The sequence below is a fragment of the Diuraphis noxia genome, unplaced genomic scaffold (assembly GCF_037042655.1).
Source record: "Diuraphis noxia isolate RWA-SAM2 unplaced genomic scaffold, SU_Dnox_SAM2 contig0004, whole genome shotgun sequence".
In the NCBI taxonomy this organism is placed as follows: domain Eukaryota; kingdom Metazoa; phylum Arthropoda; class Insecta; order Hemiptera; family Aphididae; genus Diuraphis; species Diuraphis noxia.
In genome coordinates, this window is record NW_028301714.1 from 7,414,221 (window position 1) to 7,431,252 (window position 17,032).

At 27.1% G+C, this 17,032-nt stretch overlaps 1 protein-coding gene across 3 annotated transcripts in view; it reads right to left on the bottom strand.

The window, feature by feature from the left end:
* The window catches only part of cv-c (RhoGTPase activating protein), a 119,365-nt gene that overhangs the window by 94,663 nt on the left and 7,670 nt on the right, over positions 1–17,032 (bottom strand). For 2 of the 3 annotated variants that reach the window (XM_089227670.1, XM_089227668.1), the window contains exon 2: positions 7,612–7,750. The exons of the other annotated variant lie outside the window; for it this stretch is intronic. The gene's annotated coding sequence lies outside the window, so the exon portion shown is untranslated. The remainder of the gene's footprint in view (positions 1–7,611; positions 7,751–17,032) is intronic. 3 annotated transcript variants of the gene reach the window in all.

Genomic DNA, 17,032 nt, shown 5'->3' on the forward strand with positions numbered 1-17,032 from the left:
AAGAATTTATTTTTGCTAATCTCATATACAATGCTTATTGTTGCTAAATTTAGAAAAAATTCCAGCTTCTATTCCGGAACTGGCAAAAAAAAAAAAGAAATCGACCAGACAGATATGTGATAGAAACGGTTATATCGGAATACGCCTCTCTATTTATCATCAGTCTGTCACCACGTACCGACTACCGGCAGTACCTATTACAACTAAAATGGTTTAGAGACTAACAGATTTTATTCCATTATTCAAATGTGTACAATATAATATACACGTGCATGACTACCAGTATTGACTATTAAGTATATTAAAATAATATTGGTTAAAACGTTATAATGATAACAATTATGTGTTTTGTATAACAAAAATAACAAACTGACAGCGCGTCAAGCGATAATAACTTAAGTATAGAGTTTAAAACCGATTTCTACTCCAAATCTGACGAGATGATTTAATTTTTTTCAATACGCGCGCGCTTGCTCTCGGTCATCATGATGTCGAGAGGCGTTTGAGATGAAAAAAAAAAAGAAAAAGAAACCCTCGACAGACAAATAAGTAGGTGTATGGTGTATCTATAAGTATATTATATAGTCATATAGGTCTGTGTGTCTTCACATGGGATGAATACATGTTTTCAGCCGACGGTAATAATTATTCCATTACGTGTTTACAAGGGTAATTATACATAATGTGGGCTATACGTCGGTAGTGCAACACTATAACCCATCAGAAGAAGCGGTGCGTCGTTGACCCAAAACCTTTTTCGTCTATCCGATGCCACGGCCAGAGGCAATTTACACACCGCAGGTACAAATGGTACAATACATTACACGGTACCCATCTTTATTCAAACAGACACCCAAATTTTACAAAAACCAGTACTTATATAATATTATATTTTTGTAAGAAACAGACCAAGTTCAAGGACTCAAGATCTCAATCGCGCATCGATTTTGAACCATGACATGGACATAGATTGTTGTTCACAGATTTCGATTACGTTACCTATTTGTCTCTCTTTTTTTTTTTCGTTAGAAAATTTACAATCTGTATTACACTTATTTGTCTTTGAATAATATTTATGGAAATACTAGTGTTGAATACTTCAATGAATATTATTCATAACGATAACTCATGAGGCTTAACGTCTGTTTAATGTAATATATATATATATATATATAGGCAAATATTCTCGTATCGTCGAGGGATTAAGTCTAACAAAATATAAAACAAGCCGCCCCCCCATACACATACAATATTTTTACTATATACTTATTATGAATATGAACACATTAAAAATTGTTTATAACATAATAAAATATAATATATTAATTAATAATATCAAATTGTAGTTATTTTATAGAAAGTTAATGATTTTAATTTGAACATCCGACCTTGAATTATTTTTCCATTTCAACATTTTGCTGACAAAAATGTCGGGAAAAAAACATGGTTAGTGGTTTTAAAATTGTATCTACATCATATTGTGTCATACTTGTACAGTTTACACGCGATTTAATGCATTAATTGTTAAATCATGGTTATATAGTTTTGTTCTTACACTATTTCTATTATTATAATATAATCACGTTACCTATCATAATAAAAAGCTTGTAAAAAAATAGATTCCGGATCCAGCCCCAATAACAACTTTATCATGTTCTGATTATGATTTAAGTATAATAGATGTTTCTAAATCTAATCTTTGATAATTCTGCACTTTTTATTCAAAAATATACAGCTAGGCGTAGAATAATTACCTGTCCCATAATATTTGTATGAAATTTTAAGTTTTAATATTTTACGTTTTTATTAATGAAAAATCATCGTACCAAAAAATTAAATTTTCAAAGTATTCGGTTGCTCACAACTGAAGAGTTGTAAATTATATCGTTTTTTCAAAACATTAAAATTTGAAGTAAAAAAAAATATTTATTAGGAATAATCCAAAGAATGATGGACCTGCACTAAGGATAAAAACGTTAAGACAATTTTTAAAAATTTAAAAAGTGTTTTCTGAAGGGAGAAAACCCAAACATAAACAAATGGCAATATAAAATATTCAAAATTAACAAATTTAGAAGTTTTCCTAAGTACCTATATTATGGTTGACATATTGATGATCGGTATTACATCAAACATGTCTACCTTTATAAATATGCCTACACATTTATGTATGTATATGATTATACTTTATTTTCCCTCTATATTACGTTAATAACAACTCATCATAACAATAGACGTTCAAAAACATGCCCGATAAACGACCCCCCGATGCATCATTTCTTTAATCCTTCTATATTATTGTCGGATTTACAATTCATTTGTTACACGAAATGGAATCCATGACTATTAATAACACAACGAAAGAATGCACAAGGTACATAATATAATAATATATTAAAGCGGACACATATTATACATAATATGAAAGACAGGAAAAACTTGAATAACTTTAGGTACCCTATTTTATATACATATATTATATTATACATTGACTTCACACCAAGTGAATTGGTAGCTTAACAACAGAATAGGTGAACATAATAATATCGTTATGACGTAAATATAAGTGAAACACGGAATGGCTTAAACAATAATGGGACGATATGATCTTTGCTTCATAAAGCGACTAAATCGCATATCTGCAGAACGCACTTAAATTGTGTGACCTGTTGGATAATAACCATCAACAAATTTCTCAATCTCGCAATTCCAAGTAGATAAAACAGCCTTGTGCATTTGTGTAGTCTCCATGGTGGTCATGAATGCATTAACTCGTTAAAAACGTACAAATAACTAATCTTATACACACAGGTATTGTTTTATTGTAAATATTATATACAAGGAATAAATAAATATCTAATCTATGTTAGCAGGTACTACCTATGTAATATTTTAATATTTTGTCTTGTATGAATCTATGCAGATCTATATACATTATACATAATCTAATGCCTATGTTACTTAATTTTAATTGGGAAAAAATAATTTTCAAACAAAGTTAAACGGAATTAATCATTATTTCATAAATTATCGAAGACTATCTATATAATAATATATTTCAAAAATGTAATAATAATATAATTATAATACCTATTACCTTCCATATAAACTCGTATACTTTTTTAAAGAATACCTACCTATTTATTCGCTCAAAGTCAGTTCAATATAAGAGTATTCAACTGAAAAGTAGTATATTTACAGTGGATTGTGTTTGAAATTCGATGAATGTTTTTCGTAGAAAATGAATTTAAAAATAATTTGGTTTATCTGTGTGTACGAAACCAATCATAATTTGTGTTCTTTGAATATCAATCGAAAGAAACGCTCAATAATAATATTTTAAAGAGACAAGTGATTTATCAAGTCAAAGATAACCAATATATATATGTATATATAAAGTCATACAAATATGCGACGCATACAACAAAGATAACATACGTTTAGTTTTCGAGTATAGTATTTGTGTGAATATATCGTCCAAGACACGTGGGAAACAATATTTTTCATTATATCTAACCTAAGTTAACCTTTCGGAAAGGTCTTCTATGAATTTAGTATCGTCATAGCTATCACATAATCAGAAAAAAATGTATATGCATATATATATATATATATATATATATATATATTTATGTATATGTAAATATATTTTAAAAATGAATATAATATTATGATGCATGTATTATACGAGTACCTACTATATAATATTGAATAATCACTAATAACTTAGGGACAAGTAAACATTACCGATACGTATTTAAGGGATACAAACTAAAAAAATAAAATACTATAACCAACTTATTTATTGTGTACAATTCATCACGAACACCCAAGGGCCGAGAGTTCGAAATATTCAAATATTTCTGACTACCGAGTGATGATAATAATAATATACAATTTGAAAACATATCACATCATAATAATAATAAAAATGTGTCGTGCAGAAAGTATAGCATGATAATATTTACCAGATGTGGTGGCAATTTTTTAACGAAATACGTCACATTAATAGTTAATAATACAGAAAAAACCAACACATCTGCTAAGTATAACTTGGGATCAAACCACTCTGAACAGACATGCATGTGTCGATAAGGTATGATCAATAGGTTAAAATGAGTATCGTAAAACACACGAAATTGTTACGAATTCAAAAAAATTAAAGCAATTATATTGCACTTGAGATAAAAACTGCACGTATTAGTAGAAAGCGGTCCTAATTGCATATCAACAAACAACAAATTTTAGAACAATAATTACCATAATAATGAAATGACTTGCACGACTATATTATATTTCAATTCGTTTGCATGCACGCAATCGCTCGCGTTTGATACAAATACCAGTACAAAGTGTATGACAAAAAATAAAATAATTGATAAAATGTTACGAATGAAATTCTAGTCATTTTTTGAATGTAACGTTTAATCATATATATATGTGTGTGTGTGTATAACCGCTTAAAAAATATGTACATATACCAACGTGATATAGAACATCATAAATGCAACAAGTTATATTATATAGGTAGAACCTTCCTGAATATGCTTATACATATATATTTTAAAAATTAAACGTTACATATTGTATGCATCTCCACAGCATGATTCTATCATGGAATAAGGTATATAGTTTTTCATTTTTAATTTATGTAAAACGATAATGGAAATCAGACAGCTGTATGGCAGTAGGGAAATTGATGGATGGATGAACGCGGTGAAATAAAACAAAAGGGATTTTTTTTTATGTCAACTCGATGTATAGGTAAATACATACGCCTTGAGCAAAATTACTGGTCATACAAAAGTGCAGCTGTGTGTACCTATATATAGTATATAATAATCATTAATGTAATTTAGACAGTTCACGATATAAATATCAAATAATAATTATATTTCTTTTTAGCCTAACCTATATAACCTAACATATCTTCATCGGTGTTGTATATGTATAGTCTTTATAAACTGGACTCACTATTGAGCCTCCGAGGCAAATGTCGGTGGGTACACAGATAGTCCACATGCCTTATAAATTATACCATTATTATGTTGTACATACATTCAATAACCCACGAAAGTTAATAAAATTATTGTTCAGTACACTATTGTACATGATAACATTGATAACCATGTAGAACACCAATCGAAAATTCTGAACAAAATTGCGTTTATTGACTATAATTTATTGTTTATATGAAGGTACATCAGGATTAAAGTGTGCACTTTCAAATTCCGCAGCTCATAAACATAATCATCTAAGTAAAATCTATGCTGTACTGTTTTAGATATAATAGTATTTTAGTTTATTTTCATTATAAGGTCATGGGTGATGTACGAAAATCGCTCTGATACACGAGCGAAGAATAAGTTTATTTTAAAACAAATTAAAATATGGTAGATAAAAACAGCATTTTTATTTTTTATGTAGTTACTGTAAAACACAATGTTTATATCAAGCTTTCAAGCAGGCAAGACATATTTTTGTTTATTACGAAACACGTATGTTTAAATTCAAAATGTGATGTTTTGATGTTTATCATGATACATTGTAGGTATATTAATAACTATAAAGACCTTTAATACAGATTAACTATGAAAATAGTTGATGACTCCTCAGTCCTCACTGTTGGTATTTTTTACTCACTAAACTATAAATCAGAATTATACCATTGATGATTATAATGTATAAGATGTTCAAAAAATCTCTAAGGTTTTACATAAATTAAAATGTTTATAATAATATAATGTGTAACTATATCAAACAAATAAACTGTCGTTATAATAACAGTTAAAAGGTATATGGATGTATATGGATTATCTTAAACATTTTCTAATGGAGTTTAATGAAAAAATATAGGACAAAATAAATAAAATGATACCTATTAGGTTTCTATAAATAAGATCTTTAACTAAATAGCCGTAATAATAATTATTTTCATGAGGTATTATTATGGTGGTGGTATTTTAAAAATATATTACCTTTTTGTTATATAACATTTATCTAGTTTTTAAAAATCATTATCCCATCCCCAATTAATATAATCCAGCCAAGATAGGTAACATATTATTATAATATTATGCTATTAGTCATTACTCATTAGCTTATGATTACTGTTGAGTTGGCTATAGGTATAAGATAAGTGTGATTTTTTCAACAGTTTAGTCAGAAACAAGACAAGGTTATAGAAGTTACCAGTTCTAATCTAACAAAATGAGTAAATAATAATATCTTAAGATATAAGTATTTAAAAAATATTTGATGTAAAACATTAAAATTTATAATAATCGAATATATGTATTATACCTCTAATATTAAATTCTCTATATGATTCAAAAAATAAATAAACAATGTTATTTCACATGAAGGATCTATACATTTTATAATGATAAATATTTTATAGTATATTATGTATAATACCTCAAAATTGTACGTACAAGAAATTCAAAATTATACAACATTTTTGTTTAATCGTAAAAAATAATTGTGATAGGTCTCAACAAGCTTAAGGATTATTAAAGTATCAATATATATATATATATGCCTTATCTACTATTTAGATCTCACGTCATAATATTTTAATTTTAATTTATACCATGTAAGTGAAACTTTAGGCGTAAAAGCACTTGGATTATAAATATGAAGCGTTTGGCTTAAATAAACATTATACATTATAATATAATGTTAATAAATTAAGTTTTAGTAGACACTTTTTAAATAATAAAGTAGTACTTTCACTAAAACACACTATGTCTCTGCAAACGAGCTCATTTATATTTAAATAATAATAATAATTTTGAACGTCATGTTTTTATCTTGAATCAGCAAGGAATGAAATATTTCAGACAAAACATAAAAATGTAAAATATGTAGTGAAGGAAAAAGATTAAACGTCATATTACACCGAAAATGCATGTTGAAAATAATGAAAATTGACATTGTTTATTTGGATGCGTGAATAATGATTGGACATATTAAATTAAGCTACGACAAGCCAAACCTCGAAAGGATTTCGTTTAAAGATTAATTGGAATTCATTTTTAAGAATTTCTGCACTTTACTCAGTATACTTGCATGTAATTTAATGAACTGTATAGCGATAAACTATGAAAAGTTATTCCAATATTATTGTTTTTATTAATGTATATTATTTATTGTTTTGTCTAAGTAATTTAATGTTTATTACAAGTAAAAAAAAAGGAAACAAAACGAACGAACTATATAAAATTAAAAATTAAATAAGTATAGGTTACTCAAAAATATCCAAAAACTAATCATTGAATGAAAAAACACAATAAACCTATGTTTAATATTCTGATTATAATCGAGATAGGTATTAATTTATTAAAATAATAAATACATTTATACATCACTGATTTATTCCCCTCTCACAATATAGTTAATTATTTAATATTACACGCCAATATGAATATAATAGAATTCATTCAATAGAATTCATCAAATCTTTTATAGCCGTATAGGTTACCAAATAATCCCTAATAAAACAATTTGATATCAACATATTATTATAGTAATGCAACTAACTTTAATAAGCTACGCCGGATTAAAACCAAAAGAAAATGAAATTAAGTAATTTAAGTAAAAAACACTTACCAAAATATTCAGGATTACAATCACTTTTTAATTATTTCATGCTCTTCGTTTTGAATTCATCAAATTATCATCCGAACGCAATTGATTTTGCAAGGATGTCGAATGTGACAACATTCTGATTACGTCAATGATGTCCGTACTAAAAAAAATGTATACATATACACTTGTATTAATTATTATTAAAAAGGTAGATATGGTTTCTTGCAACTTAATATTTACAAATGTAATTATGTTGATTTCGAGTATTTACATTCGTTCATATATGTATATTATAATACTTATACTAATCAAATAATTATTCAAGCGAAAATTATTTTTACACACACATTTTATTAGATACTGCATATAATATGCTATGATTAGGTATAAGAAATTATTTATTTATTTTCCCTAATGTTAATCAATAACAATTTATACATCAATATTAACAACAACTGTTAATGGATATATTTATATAAATCTTTAGAAATATATGAAAAAAATCATTTATTGTTATTTTATTAATATAATATAATATAATATATAATGTTACCTACAGGTAGCGTATTCATTAAAATGAATGGTTCAAATTATATTAACCTTCGTTGTATCATCTACTACTAAATAAGATATACTTCTACGATAGTGTGTATTACAGTAGGCTATATAAATAATAAAGTTTGTACCTAATATTAATACTATTATTGCTTTTACGTATAATATTTTTAATTTTAAACCAATATTTAAAAAAACAATCATAGTTCAACATATTAATGCATTAGATTCATACATATTTCTACAATTGGTTGGTTTTCACGGAAGCTATTGTTATTTTTAATGAATAAGTAAATTTGTATATGAGTACTATATGTATAGAAATATAGGTTATACACAAAATATAATATGTCTAATAAAATAAATTACTCATAATTGACCAATAGTTAGTTTTTTGTTTAACAATACAATTTTGTATTCACGTATGAGTAGGTAAAGCGGTTACTTAGGTATATTAAATTACTTATATTTGAAAACATGGTCAAGTAACTCTATTATAGTTAAATTCAATGAAATATTATTAAAAATAAATAATTTCTAAATAATTTTGACTATGATAAACGATTACCAATTAAGAGCTGAACACATCAGCAGACAAAATTTCGGTCAAATTCAATTCAATTTATATTGCTTATAAGTTATAAGCTATAAAATAAAACTTGCACGTTTATTAATGCCTCGTGGTTGAATATTGTATCATTAACACTGCAGTTTAATTGCTTCCGGTGGTATATTAACTGTTGGATTACAAATTAATACCTCAATGAAAATATATATAATACTACGACCAAGCAATATAATCTATAATAAATCAAATACGAATAATAAAATTACCGCAGCATCCGTGCGCCGGTTTGTTTCTCGTCTGACTGAGATAATCTTTTTACACTCCGACCACGGATGATAGTTCGTAAACAGTGAATATATTTCATATTATTGATTTTTTTCAATTAACGCGTTTACCAATAGGCATATAGGTATATAGGTAGAACTATTAACAAAGTAAACACGAACATGTATACAATATATATGTTTAACGATTGAACGTATCAAATTTTTTAAATATAAATACGCATTTTGATTTATACGTTTTACCTATAGTTGACTAGTTTGTTAATAATAAGTAATAACACTTATAACTAATTAATATTCATATTATATCTACTAAATTGATATAGGTATGAGTATTTATTGGTGAATTATACCACGTAAATTCTAAAGAAACATGTTGTGCTATGTTAAGCTAACCTTTGTTAACATTATTACATAGTTTGTATTTCATATCAAAATTCACAACGTCCTCCCCTTAAAGACAGATCTCCCCATATTTTTTGATTGGTTCAAAACTATAGAACATCCATGGACTGCTGGTGTTCATGATAGAACTAAAAAGTGATTATAATAAAGAGAAAAAACGTATAAACTGTGGACAAAACTACAAAAAATATTTTCTTAACATCTTATCTGCAGTAGTTGTCACGTGGCATGCACTAAGATATGGTGATCCAGCACGAATGTCAAGTACTACATGATCGTATATATATATATATATATCTACAACCTATACTATACATAAATTATCACGCGATGCTTCATATTTATATTATATACATATATATATATATATATACAGAAGTCGTAAAACAACGCATGAGATCGCGTTGTCATCACCGCCGCTATATACAGTCGCGCAAGTCCTATATGATGAATATTGTCAATGGTCAATGAACTTTTGGTCCACTCAGCCGCAAGCATTCTTTGTTAATTATTTATAATTATACCATTTTGGTTCCCATGTACTTTTCATAATTCATCGTATACGCCTAAATAATTATATTAAGATGCTCTTCGCCTCATACTAATCAATTTTTATTTGTCGTGATACTACGTAATATACATACATTATACGTCGCAGTATTGTGTATAAATATTATGATATTATACATTATAGACAGTACTACCTATATCTATATTTTATACATAGATACTATACAAAAAGATTTTTTAAATTTAATTTCCTCAATTGAACTATTGTATTTTTGAAAAGACTGCACAACTGCAAGTAGGTACACCTACAATTCCTTAAAATTTCCGAAATTTTGAGAACAAATGCCAAAGTTTTTATAACTATAGTGATTTTTCTGAATTTCAATTTAAAATAAAAATTGACTTAGTATAATCTGTATAGTGTCTCTTAATAATATGTCACCAAATTATCCAGTATTCTTTCTTGTGTTTATATTTTTTTGCGACTTGTGACTTTATTTTACTACGACCAACTACAATTATTATCATTGCAGTAGAAGGTGTCAAGGTCTTCTACATTACAGATGTTAAAACGTAACCGACAATGGTAAAACATCGTTTTTACATATATTATTATATTGTAGAGATTTTTATTTTTAGTCATTCTTGCATTATTTCCGCCATTATCTCTACCACAAAAACAATAAACGAGAAAAACTCGAGACTATCGCCTTGCAAATATTTTGCACGGCTGTGTTTCTCATTTTATAGGCTTAGAGAAACTGAAGAATATTTGTCAGTGTAGACAGATAATTGAATAGATGATACATCATTCAAGGTCGTTTAAAGAAATAAAACATGTTTATATCATGTATATTATTATAATTCGCAGTTAAATATTAACTATCATAATAATATTCTCATCATAACAATTCGTGATGCCATATTACAACTTACAAGTATACAGAAGCTTAATTTAATACATGACTATATGTGAGTAATATTATTTTAGAAGTCTTTAAATACAATATAATAATATATTAACAGAAATTTAAAATAAAAATTTAATTTTTATAGGAAATTAAAGCCATGTGAATGTTTTTTGTACCATATGTTTAAATGTATTTGAAATTCAGAATATCTTCAACTTTCTAAAAACTCGCAAATTTATTTTCTTTTTAAAACCTATTGGTATCATTGTACAATGAACACAACAATAATAAGAAAAAAATAATAATTTTACTGAAAATTAAATATAAATTCATTAAAATATGTAAAAGAATTAGAATTTAATATGTTAAATCTTACTGATAAAATATTTAAATATGTAACCAAATTTTTTTTAGTTATTAGGTTTTAATAAGTTTCAATATTAATAAATCAATTGCTCATCTAAACATTTATAAAGTACTTATACCTATATTATGCATTATCATAATATTATAGGCTATAGCCATTTTTATAAATGCGTATTTAGTGCATTTACGCTAAAAAAGAATTCGTTTTAACGGTAACTTCTAATTACTTAAGTCATTATAGAATTAATAAATATTAATGTGAAATATTTTAGCCTTATATTCACAATATATGACGATATGTAATATCATACGAATCATCATTTGGAAAATGTTATATTGACGAATTTCAAAATATAAAATATTTATAAAAAATTGGATAGATTAAAACGAAATAAAAAGTATTTAATCGTATTTTACAGTCATATTATGTGTGATTGTGTGTTAACAATGTAATATATTTATAAGTCAAACGAGATTCGATTTAGCTCAATAGTGTAAAACAAAACAATATACTATGTATAGTAATATACTAATATAATAATAAACATAGGTGTATATAGAAAGATTACACAATTTGTATTTACTTTACGATTTTAACATAGTTTTTGAACAATAAATCATACTGTGACATCACCAAATTTACCCCAGAACACTTACTAGGTATTATCACTATACATAGTATATGTACATAGTTTGGGTGTACTTCCGTTTTTAGGTACACATGCTATAACATATATTACATATATTATATATATCATAGCACTGATTGTAGTTATATAATAAATAATAATGTAAAATACTACGACCGTCGTTGCTGGACAGCAACTGCAGAGTTTTTCGTATTTTTATAGTGGGTGGGTTAGTTAATCGGATTCGGTGTACACCTCATACGTATACTGATACAATAAACCTATAATATGATATCCGTCAATAATAATGTGTTTCGGGAACGCGCATCTGACAATATTATCAATCGTGGTGGTGGACCAACATTAGTTATACAGACTTATACATTATTATAGGAGTATTATATACAACCGACAGGCCTATACATACATTTTATGCCCCATTGTATTCTTCCGTGCGAGTGCTTCTCTTGTGGTATATTATATAATATACGCGAATAGGTTAGATATTCGTGACACGAATACGTGTTTGCCGCATAAACATATTATTATTATTATTACTATTATTATGACGAGAGAGCACAAGGAACCACCCAAAAATCACTGCCACTGGTTTACAATAATATTATCTATTATACAACGTATGATAAATAATATTAAATCGACGTGTTTTATATTAGACCCGCGTGAACGGTGAAGAAAAAGGCACGACGGGGCACAACAATTTACATTGTAAACGTTTCCAAAACGCTCATTAAATTCCGTACACGACGCACGATGTCGTCTTAAATAGCATACCTAACGACACTACATATGTACACGCCGTGTAGGTAAACAATATTTCTCTACAGGACAGCAATCCGAACTTTGAGTACAAAATAAAATCAAATATTAAAAGCGGAAAAATAATATGTATATGCATTATGCAATATATAATAATATGTAATATGCTTTAACGTTATCACAAGTAATGTAATATAAATTTATTAATATAAAGGTAGGTATACATAATACCAATTTTCATTAACTCTGTATTATGATTTAAAATTAGTCAAATTTATTTTTTCATTTTCAAAATCTCAAGATAATATACATTTATTCTTTTGTAAAAATGTCTATGTATATAACGAATGTTGTTAATAATATATTATGTATATAATATTATAACAAAACAAATTAATTAGTGCATAATCGCATTAAACGATCACTGTATTACTACCAACACCGTTTCTGCAGTTATACACATATAACTGGACCCAATTTGTTCGCTTTATATCATTATCATTATTATTATGTGTACAATATAATGCGTACCTATGCTTCAATTGGCGTAAACTTGTTTTATTTACAATTTTTATTTCAAAGGAAAATACGACATCCAACAACAGTTCAGACGATATTCACGACGTTTTATATACATATATATATATATAATAAGTTGGTCTATAAAGACATGGTGCGTATACAATAATTGCATAAGTGTTGCAAATCGCTTGGTCACGTTTTATCTAGTTGGATGCATGCTTCTTTTTCACCTTTTCAATACAATAAAAGAACGCAGCCACACCTTCCGCCAAACGAAAACAATATAACGTCTAGTCCGTGTGACAGTTACATATATATGCTCTTTTTTTCAATCTTTATATCTCGGACTTGTGATTAATGGGCAGATAAATTGTAGCTTTTTATTATGAGCTACAAACCATCTCACATTTCATACGTTGGAATTTTTGTTACAAAAAAAAAAAAAAAACACACACACACATTATAATATACCAATATATATATAATAACGCATGTAATATGGTTTTTGGTTAAGAGGTCATGACACCCTAAACCGATACTGACATTTGAAACCGCAATCACAGTTCATTTAACACGAAAAAATAAGCGTACTTTAATGACATAAAATAATTGGGAATTTTTTTATTTGACACACTGCAAAGTGCAGATAACAATATATATATATATATATATATAAACCTAGAACGCATGGCTAAATGTATATTATGCGTACCTACCTATAATGTTTACATAATATATGTACATGATTCATTAAAAATGGTATTCCAATAAAATAAATATATTTTTATCAATTGTATGTCTATAATATTTATTGTATACTTATGAAATTTAATTTACTATCTACATTAACTGTGTAAATTATAGTGATTAAGTGCAAATGTATTAAATCACCTTGAGCAAAGAGTGCAAACAGGCTACTGCGGCAGTGGTTAAGAATATGTTTTTAAAATGTAGGTAATCACTAATTATCTTATCGAGACGACGGGACGAAGCTAGAACTAACAATGCCGCACACTTATATATATATAATATTATTATAAACACGATGTGTTGAATATTGTATTTTATCCGTACATCGTAAAATCGAACAAAATATTAGATAAACGTTCTATAATATCTGGCTGTGCAGTATAATATATTACGTGGTCGTTACCTATTTACACGATATGTTTTAATTGGTATTACAGGTAGACACCTACATTTAATTTTATATTTTGAACTAAATCGCTAATTAGAACTATTTATGACACCATACATAAGGCACATTATAATAATAATATCATATACCTATACTATCTAAACTTACGATCAACTGGATAAATCTAAATGTTAATGCCTATAGCATTGCATAATAAAAAATACTTCATACCATACTTATAATATATTATAATATAGACCATAAAAATAACTGACTACCTATTTAAAAATTAAATCGATATTAATTTTAACTAATGAAGCGTTCGTAAAAAATGTGATAGTATATATATATATATATATATATATATATATATATATATATATTACTTAACTTTATTTAACTTTAAAGGTAAATTTAATTTACAACAACCTCTCAATATAGAGTAATATAAGTATTAATATTGAATTTTATAGAATACAATACTTTATGTTATGCATAATCCATCGAATTCTTTATAAACTAATTGCTTTTTTAAATTCCCAAAGAAATATTATTGTTCTATTTGAGCATCTTCATCCTTGATAAAAAAAAATCAAATTTTTACAATAGTATTAATACATTTGATATATTTTTAAATAGTATAGTTTACCACACCCAGTATTATTATTTAAAACATTCCTCAATTTATGCCGTCTAGATAAAAGTCAGACGAAATGTCCGAGAGATGGTTACTTAGGATGGTATACAGATATCAAACAAATTCCAATAATATTTCATTGAAGTAAACATATTATAATATATTGTACCGAACTGGTTTTATTCAACATTCATCTGATTTCCATAATCTTAATCGGATTCAATAGACGGCTATAGAAGTATAGACGATGGACCACCAGCCATTCAACGCACAACGCAAATAGTTTCAACCAAAAACAATATTATTCACCGTCATTGCTTATGATTTAAAAAAAAAATTTATACAGATTTAGGTGCTCTTGTTAGTTTATTCATCTTTACACAATCAATTCAACGTTCAACTTAACGCCCACTATCGCGTAGGGTAGTACCAATAATAAAATGTTCTTGCATGACGTGTTGTCTCAGTTTTACAAAAGAAACAAATTTGTGATCAGCAGTTCCAATTTTGTGTTGAATTGACCTATTGTCAAACTAAAGGATAAAACCAGCTGTGTTCTCTTGTCGGTGTTTTATAAATTTAAATTTTTAAGTCAGATATGAGCATTTTTAATATTTTACATACTTGAAACTCGCTTAAAAACCGATGTTTCTTTGAACTTATGAAAAACGATACTCTTAATCAAACGTTTTGCATGATAAAAAAATGTATATTATAGTAAATGTATGACAAACAAATAGAATATTATAGCCCACGACTTTATTATCAGTCCATGTTATTATTATGAATATGAAGTTACAGGCTCGCAGTGAATCATCTATACGAATAATATCATACATTAGATGTTCATATTATTATATTTCAAACGAATCAGTATTAGTTATATCTGAATATCTATACACTCTATACAGATGAATGCTGATATTGAATTTATCATGGAAATCACGTGATAACGTTCAATTTCTTTTAATTTTAACATCGTGTATCAGTATTTAAATTTCATTCCCGTAAAATCACATTATTGCTCAATATAATCTAACAATTTTACGATTTACTTTAAATAGTTTTTTATATTTAACGACTAATGAAACTTATTCAAAACACCGACCACAAGTCTACATAACTATAAGCAATGCAAGTTTAGACTGGTCGGAAATAAATAAAAATCCTAAGCAATTATTTTTACTGGAAAATTATAGCTCCTATAGGTTATCCTTGTTATTTATCAGTGTTTAAGTACAGACACAATTATAGTTATTAAAATGTACAGGTAAGGTATAAAAATAGCCATAAAAGTCATATACACACATAATAATATGGGACATTTCGATCCGCGGAATTCGATGTAACTTTATCAAAGTATATATTAAAATATTATCGCGATGATATACAATTAATAATTTAATATATTTATATATCGTACATATTGTGCTGTCATCGAAATTATAAAATGTCCTGTGAAATTTATCCGAAATTTATTTATGGTGATTTTATCTTTCTTCCCGCAGAATTCATACAAAATTTTAATTATACCGTCTTTAGTCATAATAGTATAATAAATAAGCGTCATAGATGCGTCCAGAATATTTTGGCTATACCTGAAATCTCTGTATAATATAGCTTTATTATGATAGCCTATAGGTGACTGTGTGCTCCCCAAGGCCTTTCATGGGCATGAACATTCATGCGTATTTTGTCAAGGGGAGGGGGCTTAAATTAAAGATATAGATAAGGAGTTTTCGTAATTATTTTGCCAAAATGTTATCACGCTGCACTGCGCAAGTGGCAAGTCACGGGCGGATAGACTATTTTTGGCCTAACGGAAAATTTAAAAAAGGCGCCTCCACATGAAAAAAATTTAATAATATATGATATTAAATGGCCCCATTACCGAAATACGAAAGGGGGCCCACCGGGAAATGCCCGGTTGCCCGGTAGGCCTATCCGTCTATGTGGCAAGTGCACAACATTTAAAGTACATGATGATAAAAATAAGTAAGTAAGTAAAAATAAATTATTATATCCACACTTGCGGAGTCAATCAAAAACAATTCGATAAAAAAATATAAAAATCGTTAACGGGAATCTATAATAATGTGATCAATAGCCAACCATTTTCATGAAATTGATTGCGATT